Source organism: Hypanus sabinus, chromosome 1, assembly GCF_030144855.1.
Source record: "Hypanus sabinus isolate sHypSab1 chromosome 1, sHypSab1.hap1, whole genome shotgun sequence".
Taxonomy (NCBI): domain Eukaryota; kingdom Metazoa; phylum Chordata; class Chondrichthyes; order Myliobatiformes; family Dasyatidae; genus Hypanus; species Hypanus sabinus.
In genome coordinates, this window is record NC_082706.1 from 43,617,181 (window position 1) to 43,628,340 (window position 11,160).

At 47.5% G+C, this 11,160-nt stretch overlaps 1 pseudogene; it reads right to left on the reverse strand.

Annotated features, from left to right (window-relative positions):
• Window positions 1-2,325, reverse strand: part of LOC132393356 (dual specificity tyrosine-phosphorylation-regulated kinase 1B-like) — a 59,564-nt pseudogene extending 57,239 nt beyond the window's left edge.
• Between the last annotated feature and the right edge of the window lie 8,835 nt (window positions 2,326-11,160).

Here is an 11,160-nt window from a genome sequence, read left to right on the forward strand (position 1 = left end):
AGCTGAGATCTGAGTCACCCTCACCCATGAGTCAGGAGTCTAAGTTCAAATTCTTTACCAGGAACTGAAGCATAAGAAAATAGGCTGATATTCCCAGGAAGCTCTCACACAGAACTTTCTGCTTTTCACTCTTGCATGCTGGTGATGGTGGAGGAGGGGGGCAGAAATGGTCTTAAGTAGTGCCAAACTAATCGAATAAGCTCTTTTGAGGAAGTCAGCAATGACCTTCCTGGAGTCCCAGGGTCAATATTTAACAAATTATCATTTGACCTCCTCTGCATTTTTATTTTTGAATATTGCCTTGGACAGAAATTAGAGAACGTTAATCTCATTTCCAAAGGTGCCAGTGTGTGGGAGCTTGCTGTAGGCACATTTCTTACATTATTAAGTGCTGAAAAACATTTTGGGTGCCCTGAGAGAAACGAGAGCAGTACAATAATGCAATTACTATTCCTCTTAGAAAGTTAACCAAACCAGCACCAATAAACTATGAGGGGATGGGAAAGAAAAATTACCTCTATACTTCTATGCAGCATTTCAATTTCACCCCTCCTTCAATATTTTACCAAAGTTGCCCCACCAATGTTACAATGCATGACAGTCTCTTACGACACAGATGGGGTTTGAAAAGTTGCAGACTCATGAAGTGTGAACAATCACCTCAAATGCAAGATGTTTCACCCCCACCTTACCTCCCGCCACCCAACCACCAGCCCCAATCATACTAACTTCGTGTTGGCTTCTTGCTGCATTGAGAGGTGGCAGGCAGGCAACAGATCGGATCCTGTTTAATCCATTCCGAGCGGAGGGCAGCCAGCATGCTGGAGGGGGATTGTTCGACCTCGCTGGTTGAGGTGATCACCATTGGAGCGGGTTCCTGTGGCGGGCTCCTGCCAGGAGTACGCCAAGCTCAAGAAAGATGGAGCAAAAAGGGTTCCTGTGGAATAATGTTCCCCCACTCTACCCAGCCTAGGATCCTGAGGGCACCTCGCAGCAACAAGGAGAGGGGGGGGAAAATCGAGAGGTTCAACAATGCAAAGCCCAGAATAACCCAGAGTTGACCTGCGCCCCTTGACACACTACAACGGCCAGTGACTGAGGCGTTGGTTCTCAGAAGATGCTCCACTGATGTCAGATTAGAGAACAGGGATATGGCAAGTTAACAATCAGATGGCACAAACAGGTATCCCTCAGGTGGTTCCTGAAAAGTAGCTGGAGTAAAACTGTACAGATCCTTTGCTTCCCCACCCAGCCGCTTCTCTCACATAGGGAAAAAGCCAAGTTAAAAAGATCCACTTTGGAAGCTTCAGGTTTCTGTAGCTGAGTCCTCTTGTTCCAGGTCACAGGAAGCAGAGTTAGTGAGGGGACAAGTTGACTATTTATATACACAGTAGATCCCTCACTCACACACAATAAAGAGGGGTTTCTGCTTCTAAAACTGAAATGAAAGAGAAGACAGTATCAACAACCAAGCAGGCTGCTGCTTCGTGTTCAGACCCGCCTATCGATTGGTACTGGGTGTGTGTATGTATAAATATTTTTTTTTGTTTTAATTGGACACACTGCACGTGTTTAAATGCCTTTCCTTTAGTTTATAAATACATCCCACAGACGCCACATTCACGTGACAGGTGCCAGCTCGCCGCCTTCTGCTGACTGTCGAAAAGGAGGAAGAACTTCCCTTTCCTTCGGGATGAAAGACGCCCCCCAACTTGAACTGAAGACGCACACAAGTCTTGCTCCCCGCTTGATGACTCCTTTGGCACAAGGACCGGGCGAAATATTTTGACACAGCGGTGTTTTCCCCCTTTAGACACACACAGCCGGCGGGGTGGACGGAACACGAATGATTCTTGCAACTGCACTTAGAGGCAGGCCCTGGTGTGAATCACTTCCCGGCACACAGAAAAAGAGACAGATGTGGAGACGTTTCTTTTGTGTTCTTTTAATTCCCAGTTAGTTTGGCAATCGTCTCCAGTCCGCGGGACCCAAGAGGTCGGTTTTCCTTCAAAGCGCCCAAGGCGCAGGTAAAAGTTGATCTCCTTCAAGACGCGGTTTCAGAGGATATAAAGCAAAAGAGACAATAAAAAGAGCCCTTCACAGGTTTAGGATGAGGCGGGCGCAAAGTTTGCCCAGCTCACAGCTCCGTGGTGTCTGCGGCCCCTGCTCCTGTTGCCGTCTGCCTGCTCCGTGACCGGCTGACACATCGCCTCGGCGTTGGAGAAGCCGCTCCTGGGCGAGTGGGTGCGTTCATTCAGCGGTTGTGTGTGAGAGAGAGAGAGAGTGTGTGTGCGCGTGTGTGTCTCACTCTCTCTCTCTCTCTCTCTCTCTCTCCCCCTCTGGCCGGGAGAGCGAGGAGGGGGAAGGGGAGGGGTGGGTTGGTGCAATCCACTCATCGGAGGAGGAGATGCAAATAGACATCAGCAGCTGGCTGGGCGGATGGAGAAGAGGAGGGAGGGAGGGAGTGGGTGGGTGAAAAAAATCCACACCCTGCATGGATATAGAGAAACACTGAATCTGCAGCGCCGAGGGAGACTGCACCCCAAGAGCTGAGTTTTGCGCGAGGGGGAGGCACTAAAGCAGCCCCAGCCCCTGCCCCTTCGCCTTCCGCAACGGCAGCAATGCAAGCGGTCGTATTTGTGCGGCTCCCGCGAGGTGGGAGGTGGAGGGAGTTGGGGGGGGTGTAAGAGGTTTCATTCCTCCCCTCCCCTCCACCCTCTTCCCCTTGGTCCCGGGATGGGCGGATCCGCCCGATCCACCTCCATTTATAGTCAGGAGCAGGCGGTAAATTTAGTAGCAGGACGCACCCCACAGCCTCCTCCTCCCCAACCTCCGTCCCTCAGCACAGGCAGGTCCACGGGAATCCCTTGCAAACTGAACACGCTTCCAGCCGGCCGCTGGTTACGGTAGCGAGCCCAGTGCGAGGGAATCAAGTCGAGAGCCTCATCCACTCTCCCAGCCGGAGTCATTTAATCTACGCTTGGGGTGGCGGGTCAGCACCACCCACCTCCATCTCCGCTCCCCGACAACATCAACTCGATTGTTTTGTCACTACAACACCAATCCGAAATATATACAACAAGTTAACGGGGGGAGGGGGGTTACGATAAAAAAAATAGATCAGAAATACTACAAATTCACACAGATCTGTCTACGCCCACGCACGCTTTCTGCTAAATGAAGGACCAACGACGGATCATAGCCTAGTTCGAGGTCGTAAGTTCGCCCAAATCCGCAACCCAGCGAGCTGTGCCGAAATGACCAGTTGCTCGATGATGGATCGCGACCCGAAACGTCGACTGTCCATTCCCCTAGTAGATGCTGAATGGGCCACCGAGTTCTTCCAGCTCACAGTCCACCCGCCACACCTCACCATCCCCCATGAAAGTGGAATGGGAGGGGGATGAATCTTTGAAATTCTCTGTGTACCCCACCCCCGCATCAAAACAGAAGAACATAGGAGCAGGGGAAGACTACTTTTAGCATGTCCCTCCAATCAACACGATTGTGTCCGGACTATGCCAACTCCTCCTCTGTGGCAGTTCTTCATCTTCTTCAGTTCTTCAATCCTTCACAACTTTAATCACTCTCCACCTCTGATCATCTGGCCCCCACCACCCTCTGAGTTTCACTCCGAGAGAGAAGGAATTTCTCCACCTCAATTTAAAATGGCTGCCCCTTACTTTATTTGTATTTATTTAGCGATACAACGCGGAGTTGGCACTTCTGCCCTTGTAGCCGCGCCGCCCCAGTAACCCCAGAATCGCGATTAACCTTAACCTCATCGAGAGATGATTTACAATGAACAGTTAACCTACCCCGTACACCCTTGGACTGTGGGAGAAAACCCATGCATTCCACGGGGTGGGAGGGGGGAACTACTGAGACTCCTTATAGAGGGGCACGGGAATTGAACTCCGAAACGCTCCAAGTTCACTACGCTACCGTGGCACCCGCATTTTGTAGCTCTGTCCCCTTGTTCCCAATTCTCCCACCTTGTCTGGTCCCCCCACCCAACCATGTTATACATCTGAATAAGGTCGACCTGAACATCAATATGGTCCCTAACCATCCAGTCGATGAGACAACCCACGCATCCCAAGGGAAGGGTTGCTTTTTGGACTGGATGTTAACAAACATAGAATAGTACAGCACAGTACAGACCCTTCGGCCCACAATGTTGTGCCAACCCTTAAACCCTGCCTCCCATATAACCCTCCCACCTTAAATTCCTCCATATACCTGTCTAGTAGTCTCTTAAATTTCACTAGTGCATCTGCCTCCACCACCGACTCAGGCAGTGCACTCCATGTACCAACCACTCTCTGAGTAAAAAACCTTCCTCTAATATCCCCCTTGAACTTTCCTCCCCTTACCTTAAAGCCATGTCCTCTTGTATTGAGCAGTGGTGCCCTGGGGAAGAGGCGCTGGCTGTCCACTCTATCTATTCCTCTTAATATCTTGTACACCTCTATCATGTCTCCTCTCATCCTCCTTCTCTCCAAAGAGTAAAGCCCTAGCTCCCCTAATCTCTGATCATAATGCATACTCTCTAAACCAGGCTGCATCCTGGTAAACATCCATTGAAAGGAGAAGTCAACGTTTCGGGCCGAGACCCTTTGTCAGGACCCTTCATCCTTTCAACGGATGCTGCCCGACCTGCCGAGTTCATCCAGCCTTTTTTACGTCTTGATTTGACCACAGCATCTGCAGTGTACTTTGTGTTTAGCATCTTGGTAAATCTCCTCTGTACCCTTTCCAATGCTTCCACATCCTTCCTATAGTGAGGCGACCAGAACTGGACACAGTACTCCAAGTGTGGCCTAACCAGAGTTCTATAGAGCTGCATCATTACCTCGCAACTTTTAAACTCTATCCTTTGACTTATGAAAGTTAACACCCCATAAGCTTTCTTAACTACCCTATCTACTTTCAGGGATCTGGGAACATGTACCTCCAGATCCTTCTGCTCCTCCACACTACCTTGTATCCCGCCATTTACTTTGTACTCTGCCTGGGAGTTTGTCCTTCCAAAGTGTACCACCTCACACTTCTCCGGGTTGAACTCCATCTGTCACTTCTCAGACCATTCCTGCATCCTATCAATGTCTCTCTGCAATCTTTGTCAATCCTCTACACTATCTACACCACCACCAAACTTTGTGTCGTCTGCAAACTTGCCAACCCACCTCTCTACCCCGACATCCAGATCGTTAATGAAAATCATGAAAAGTAGAGGTCCCAGAATAGATCTTTTTGAGACACCACTAGTCACAACCCTCCAATCTGAAAGTACTCCCTCCATCACGACCCTCTGCCTTCTGCAGGCAAGCCAGTTCTGAATCCACCTGGCCAAACATCCCTGGATCCCATGTCTTTTGACTTTCTGAATAAGCCTACCGTGTGGAACCTTGTCAAATGCCTTACTAAAGTCCATGTAGATCACATCCACTGCACTACCCTCATCTATATGCCTGGTCATCTCCTCAAAAAACTCTATCAGGCTTGTTAGACACGATCTGCCCTTCACAAAGCCATGCTGACTATCCCTGATCAGACCATGATTCTCTAAATGCCCACAGATCCTATCTCTAAGAATCTTTTCCAACAGTTTTCCCACCACAGACATACGGCTCACTGGCCTATAATTACCTGGACTATCCCAACTACCTTTTTTGAACAAGGGGACAACATTCACCTCCCTTCAGTCCTCCAGTACCATTCCCGTGGACAACGAGGACATGAAGATCCTAGCCAGAGGCTCAGCAATCTCTTCCCTCGCCTCGTGGAGCAGCCTGGCGAAAATTCCATCAGGCCCCAGAGACTTATCCATCCTAATGTATTTTAACAACTCCATCACCTCCTCTCCCTTAATATCAACGTGCTCCAGAACATCAACCCCACTCATATTGTTTTCACCGTCATCAAGTTCCCTCTCATTACTGAATACCAAAGAGAAGTATTCATTGAGGACCTCACTCATTGAGGTCCTACCTTCACTCCTGTCATCCTTTTGTTCCTCACATAATTGAAGAATGCCTTGATGTTTTCCTTTACCCTACTCAACAAGTCCTTCTCATGCCCCCTTCTTGCTCTTCTCAGCCCCTTCTTCAGCTCCTTTCTTGCTACCCTATATTCCTCAATAGACCCATCTGATACTTGCTTCCTGAACCTCATGTAGGCTGCCTTCTTCCACCTGACTACATTTTCCACCTCACTTATCACCCATGGTTCCTTCACCCTACCATTCTTTATCTTCCTCACCAGGACAACATCCTGCAAGAGATCCCTAAACATCGACCACATGACCGTTGTACATTTCCCTGCAAAAACATCATCCCAATTCACACCTGAAAGTTCTAGTCTTATAGCCTCATAATTTGCCCTTCCCCAATTAAAAATTTTACTGTCCTCTCCGATTCTATCCTTTTCCATGATAATGCTAAAGGCCAGGGAGCACTGGTCATTGTCCCCCAGATGCTCAACCGCTGACAGCTCTGTGACCTGACCTGGTTTGTTACCTAATACTAGATCTAGCATGGCATTCCCCCTAGTCAGCCTGTCAACATACTGTGACAGGAATCCATCCTGGACACACTTAACAAACTCTGCCCTGTATAAACCATTGGAACTAATCAGGTGTCAATGAATATTAGGGTAGTTAAAGTCACCCATGATAACAACCCTGTTATTTTTGCACCTTTCCAAAATCTGCCTCCCAATCTGCTCCTCGGTATCTCTGCTGCTACCGGGGGCCTATAGAATACTCCCAGTACGGTAACTGCTCCCTTCCTGTTCCTGACTTCCACCCATACTGACTCAAAAGAGGATCCTGCTACATTACCCACCCTTTCTGTAGCTGTAATAGTATCCCTGACCAGTAATGCCACCCCTCCTCCCCTTTCCCCCCTCTCTATCCTTTTAAAGCACTGAAATCCAGGAATATTGAGAATCCATTCCTGCCCTGGTGCCAGCCAAGTCTCTGTAATGGCCACTACATCATCATTCCATGTAGGTATCCAAGCTCTCAGTTCATCACCTCTGTTCCTGATGCTTCTTACATTGAAGTACACACACTTTAGCCATTCTACCTTACTACTTTTACACCCTTTATTCTGCTGCTCTTTCTTCAAAGCCTCTCAATATGTTAGATCTGACTTTACTCCATGCACTTCTTCCACTACTCTATCGCTCCGGGTCCCGTCCCCCTTGCAAATTAGTTTAAACCCTCCAGAACCACGCTAGCAAAACTACCTGCAAGGATATTGCTCCCCCTTGAGTTCAGGTGCAACCCATCCAATCTGTACAGGTCCTAGCTTCCCCAGAAGAGATCCCAATGATCCAAAAATCTAAAACCCTGCCCCCTGCACCAACTCCTCAGCCATTCATTCAACTGCCATCTCCTCCAATTCTTACCATCACTATCACGTAGTACTGGCAGCAATCCTGAGAACGCCACCCCTGCGGTCCTGTTCTTCAGCCTTCTGCCTAGTTCCCAAAACTCAAACTTCAGGACCTCGTCCCTCTTCCTGCCTATGTCATTTGTACCAACATGTATCACAACCTCTGGTTGCTTTCCCTCTCGTACCAGGATGTCATGCACCCAGTCAGAGACATCCTGGACCCTGGCACCTGGGAGGCAACAGATCATGCAAGTGCCTTTCTCACCTCCACAAAATCTCCTGTCTGCTCCCCTGACTATAGAGTCCCCAAAACGACAACTCTCCTCTTCTCCGTCCCACCCTTCTGCACCACAGGGCTAGACTCAGTGCCAGAGGCCCTGACACCGTGGCTCACCCCTGGTCGGTTGCCCCCACCAAAAGTATCAAGGACGGTAAACTTATTATTCAGGGGAATGGCCACAGTGGTGCTCTGCACTACCTGTCTACTCTCCTTCGATTTCCCCTCTCGGAATGTCACCCAACGACCTGCTTCTGGCAGCTTAGGTGTGACTACCTCCCTGTAGCTCTCATCTATGATTGCCTCACTCTCCCTCATGAGTTGAAGGTCATCCAGCTGCTGCTCCAAATTCCTTACATGGTCTTCCATATCACCCAGTCGCATGCACTTCTGGCAGATGTGTCTCTGTGGGAGAGGGGAGTTCCCCCAAGACTGCCACATCTCACATGAGAGGCACATCACCATCTCAGGAGGCATTGTAAAGTGTAACTGGGAGCAAGCTCATCCTTCACCTCTTCTCGTCGAAGCCTCTCGAGTCAAAGCCTCAAAGCTCCACTCCTTCACTGGCCGCTCTGCTTGAGCTACCCCTCTATTTATTTGTTTGAGCTTTTCAGAACCCAAAAGTGCTCAGAACTGAACGCAAATGACCCTCCAGAATTTTCTGCTTTTTTGTTTCCTATTTCCAGCTTCTGCAGTTCTTTGGATTTTTACTGGTTGTGTACGGGTGCTACTGGGTCTATGAAGCCAGTTTACATGCAGCCCATTCTCACAAACAAGCATTTGGGAGGCTGGCTGATGTGGGGCTGCAGGTATCTTCAATCACGTGGAAACTCAGCTGAGTTAAACTAAAGTCTAATAACATTGTCCTGTTTAAATATATGGTGTGGCAGCTCCATTTACATTTGTGAACTGTTCAGGTTTCGAGCAGCTCTCAGGAACAGAATCTTGTGCTAACTTTGGGAGGATCTGACTCCAAGGATCCCTGTCACAGTGTTTCCTTTTCACTGGTTTACCTTCTGGAATAAGATTTAGGATCTTAAAAGCCTTGCACTACTTCCCTACCATCAGACTTCTAAACAATCACCCCTTTCATATTTTCTTCCTGATAGTTATGCCACATTCTTGGACTTAACTGCACCTCTCTTGGTATTTGGTCATTGTCATTTTAACATCTCCGCTTGCACTACATTGGATTGTACCCTTTGCACCCTTCTGCTGTTTCAGCATATCGGAGAGATATTGAAAATCTGGCTGAGTAGTGTCACAACAATAACCTCTTACTCAAGGTCAGCAAGACGAAATATAGACTTCAGAAGAAGGACACCAGAGGTCCATAAACCAGTCCTCATTGGCGGATAAGAGGTGCAGAAGGTCAGCAACTTTAAATTTCTCAGTTTTGGAGGACCTGTCCTGGGTCCAACACATAAGTGCAATTACAAAGAAAGCACGTCAGTGTCTCTATTTCCTCAGCAGTTTGTGGAGATTCAACATGACATTTAAAACTTCGATAAATTTCTATAGCTATGCAGTGGAGAGTACATTGACTGACTGCCTGGTACGGAAACACCGATACCTTTGAACAGAAAATCCTATGAAAAGTTGTGTTTATGGCCCAGTCCTTCATGGTTAAAGCCCTCCCAACCATTGAGCACATTACATGAAACACTGATCCAGCATTAGGCACCTCCATCACCCTGCACAAGAAGCTTCTTCTTGATGGCAGCAGCGACAAGAGAGCAAGAGTCTCTGGACTTGCACCACCAGGTTCAGCAACCAGTTATTACCCTTCAATCCTCTTGAACCAAAGGAGATAACTTCACTCAACTTATCTTGCCCCATCATTGAAATGTTCCCACAACCAATGGACTCACTTTCAAGGACTCTTCATCTCATTTATTGTTTATTATTAGCTCTTCTTTTTGTGTTTGCACAATTTGTTGTCTTCTGTACTCTGGTTGAACACAATCTTTCATTGATTCTATTATGGTTAGTATTCTATAGATTTATTGATTTTGTGCACAAAAAAAAAGAATCTCAGGGTTGTATATGGTTATGTATATGGTTGTATATGTGTTATTTGATAATAGATTTACTTTGAAGTTTATTATTACCTTGTTTATCATTTAGAGCTACAGGTGAGCGTGCAATTTAATCGCACCTTAGTGTCCATGAACTAAATTGCATATATATTACTGAAACTTGCTGTGTGTAACCTAGTCACCGCCTTGCATCACAACAGTAAGTAATGAATTGATTTGTATGCAAGGCAAGTTTTTCACTATAGCTCCATACATGTGACAATAACAAACTGAACTGACCAATTTAAGGACACTTCACAAGTTACTGAGTCTAAAGCACTTTGGCAAGTTGAATGACGATGCTGAAGATCTGTGTGCCATAAAGCATGGTAAAAAAGCATGAGTGTACGATCTGAAGGAGGGTGAGGTTTGTGTAACCCAAGGTTAGTGAATCTGGTGCAATGTAACCTGGATCACTGGTGTGTAGGAACTCCCAAGTCCACAAGCTTCGAACCAAGCAGCTTCTCCCAGACGCGCTGCCACTCTCCGGCACACACCCAGCCCAGTGCGCTGCCCAGGGATTGGAAGGTGGCTGCTGGCTCCGCCTCTAATTGGGCAACAGAGAGCACCAATCAGACAGGCCTGGCTAGGGAAGAGAGGCTGACTGGTTGAGAGAAGTGGGCATACTCAAAGCTCCGGCAATTTGCGGCCAGGAGACGCACACACACATGGAAATCAATGTAGCAGTCCAAAAATACAGCAAGGATAGAACCATGAGCAGCTCTGTCATTGTGCACCCATACAAATCCAAACACTACAGTGGTATTTATAGACATAAACCTCAGCAGAAGGATGGTCTACAAATTCAGGAGTTCCACAACCACCACTCAACACACACATATCTCTTCAAGAGACTCATTAAATTATCCACCTCCTAATCTCCCCTAACATGGCTCCGTATCTTACCTTGTCTGATTCATATTCCTGAGGGAGCCCTGCACTGCAATGGGAACTTGCACTATTAGGGGCAGCTCTGGAAGATTCAACAGTACTGCATAGGATGGACCCTTAACACATAATGTTGTGCTACAATCATCTAATCCTTCCTACACTGCTCTTAATACTCCACATTTCTTATATCAATGTGCCTACCTCAAAGTCTTTAAAATATCCTGACTGCATTGGCCTCTGGCACCACCCCAGCAATGTGTTCTGAGGACCCACATCTCCATATAAAGAACCTTCCTCTGACATCTCCCTAAAACTTTCCTACACTCACCTTAAATGGATGAATTCTGATATTGACAATTGCTGCCCAGGTCATATTATTATTACATGTACAGTAGTAATCCATCACATGCCATCCATGCAGCCCTGATGAAGGGTTTCAATCTGAAAAGTCAACTCTTTCCCTCTATGGATGCTCCCTGACTCGCCGAGTTCCTCGCCGAGTTTTTGTCAT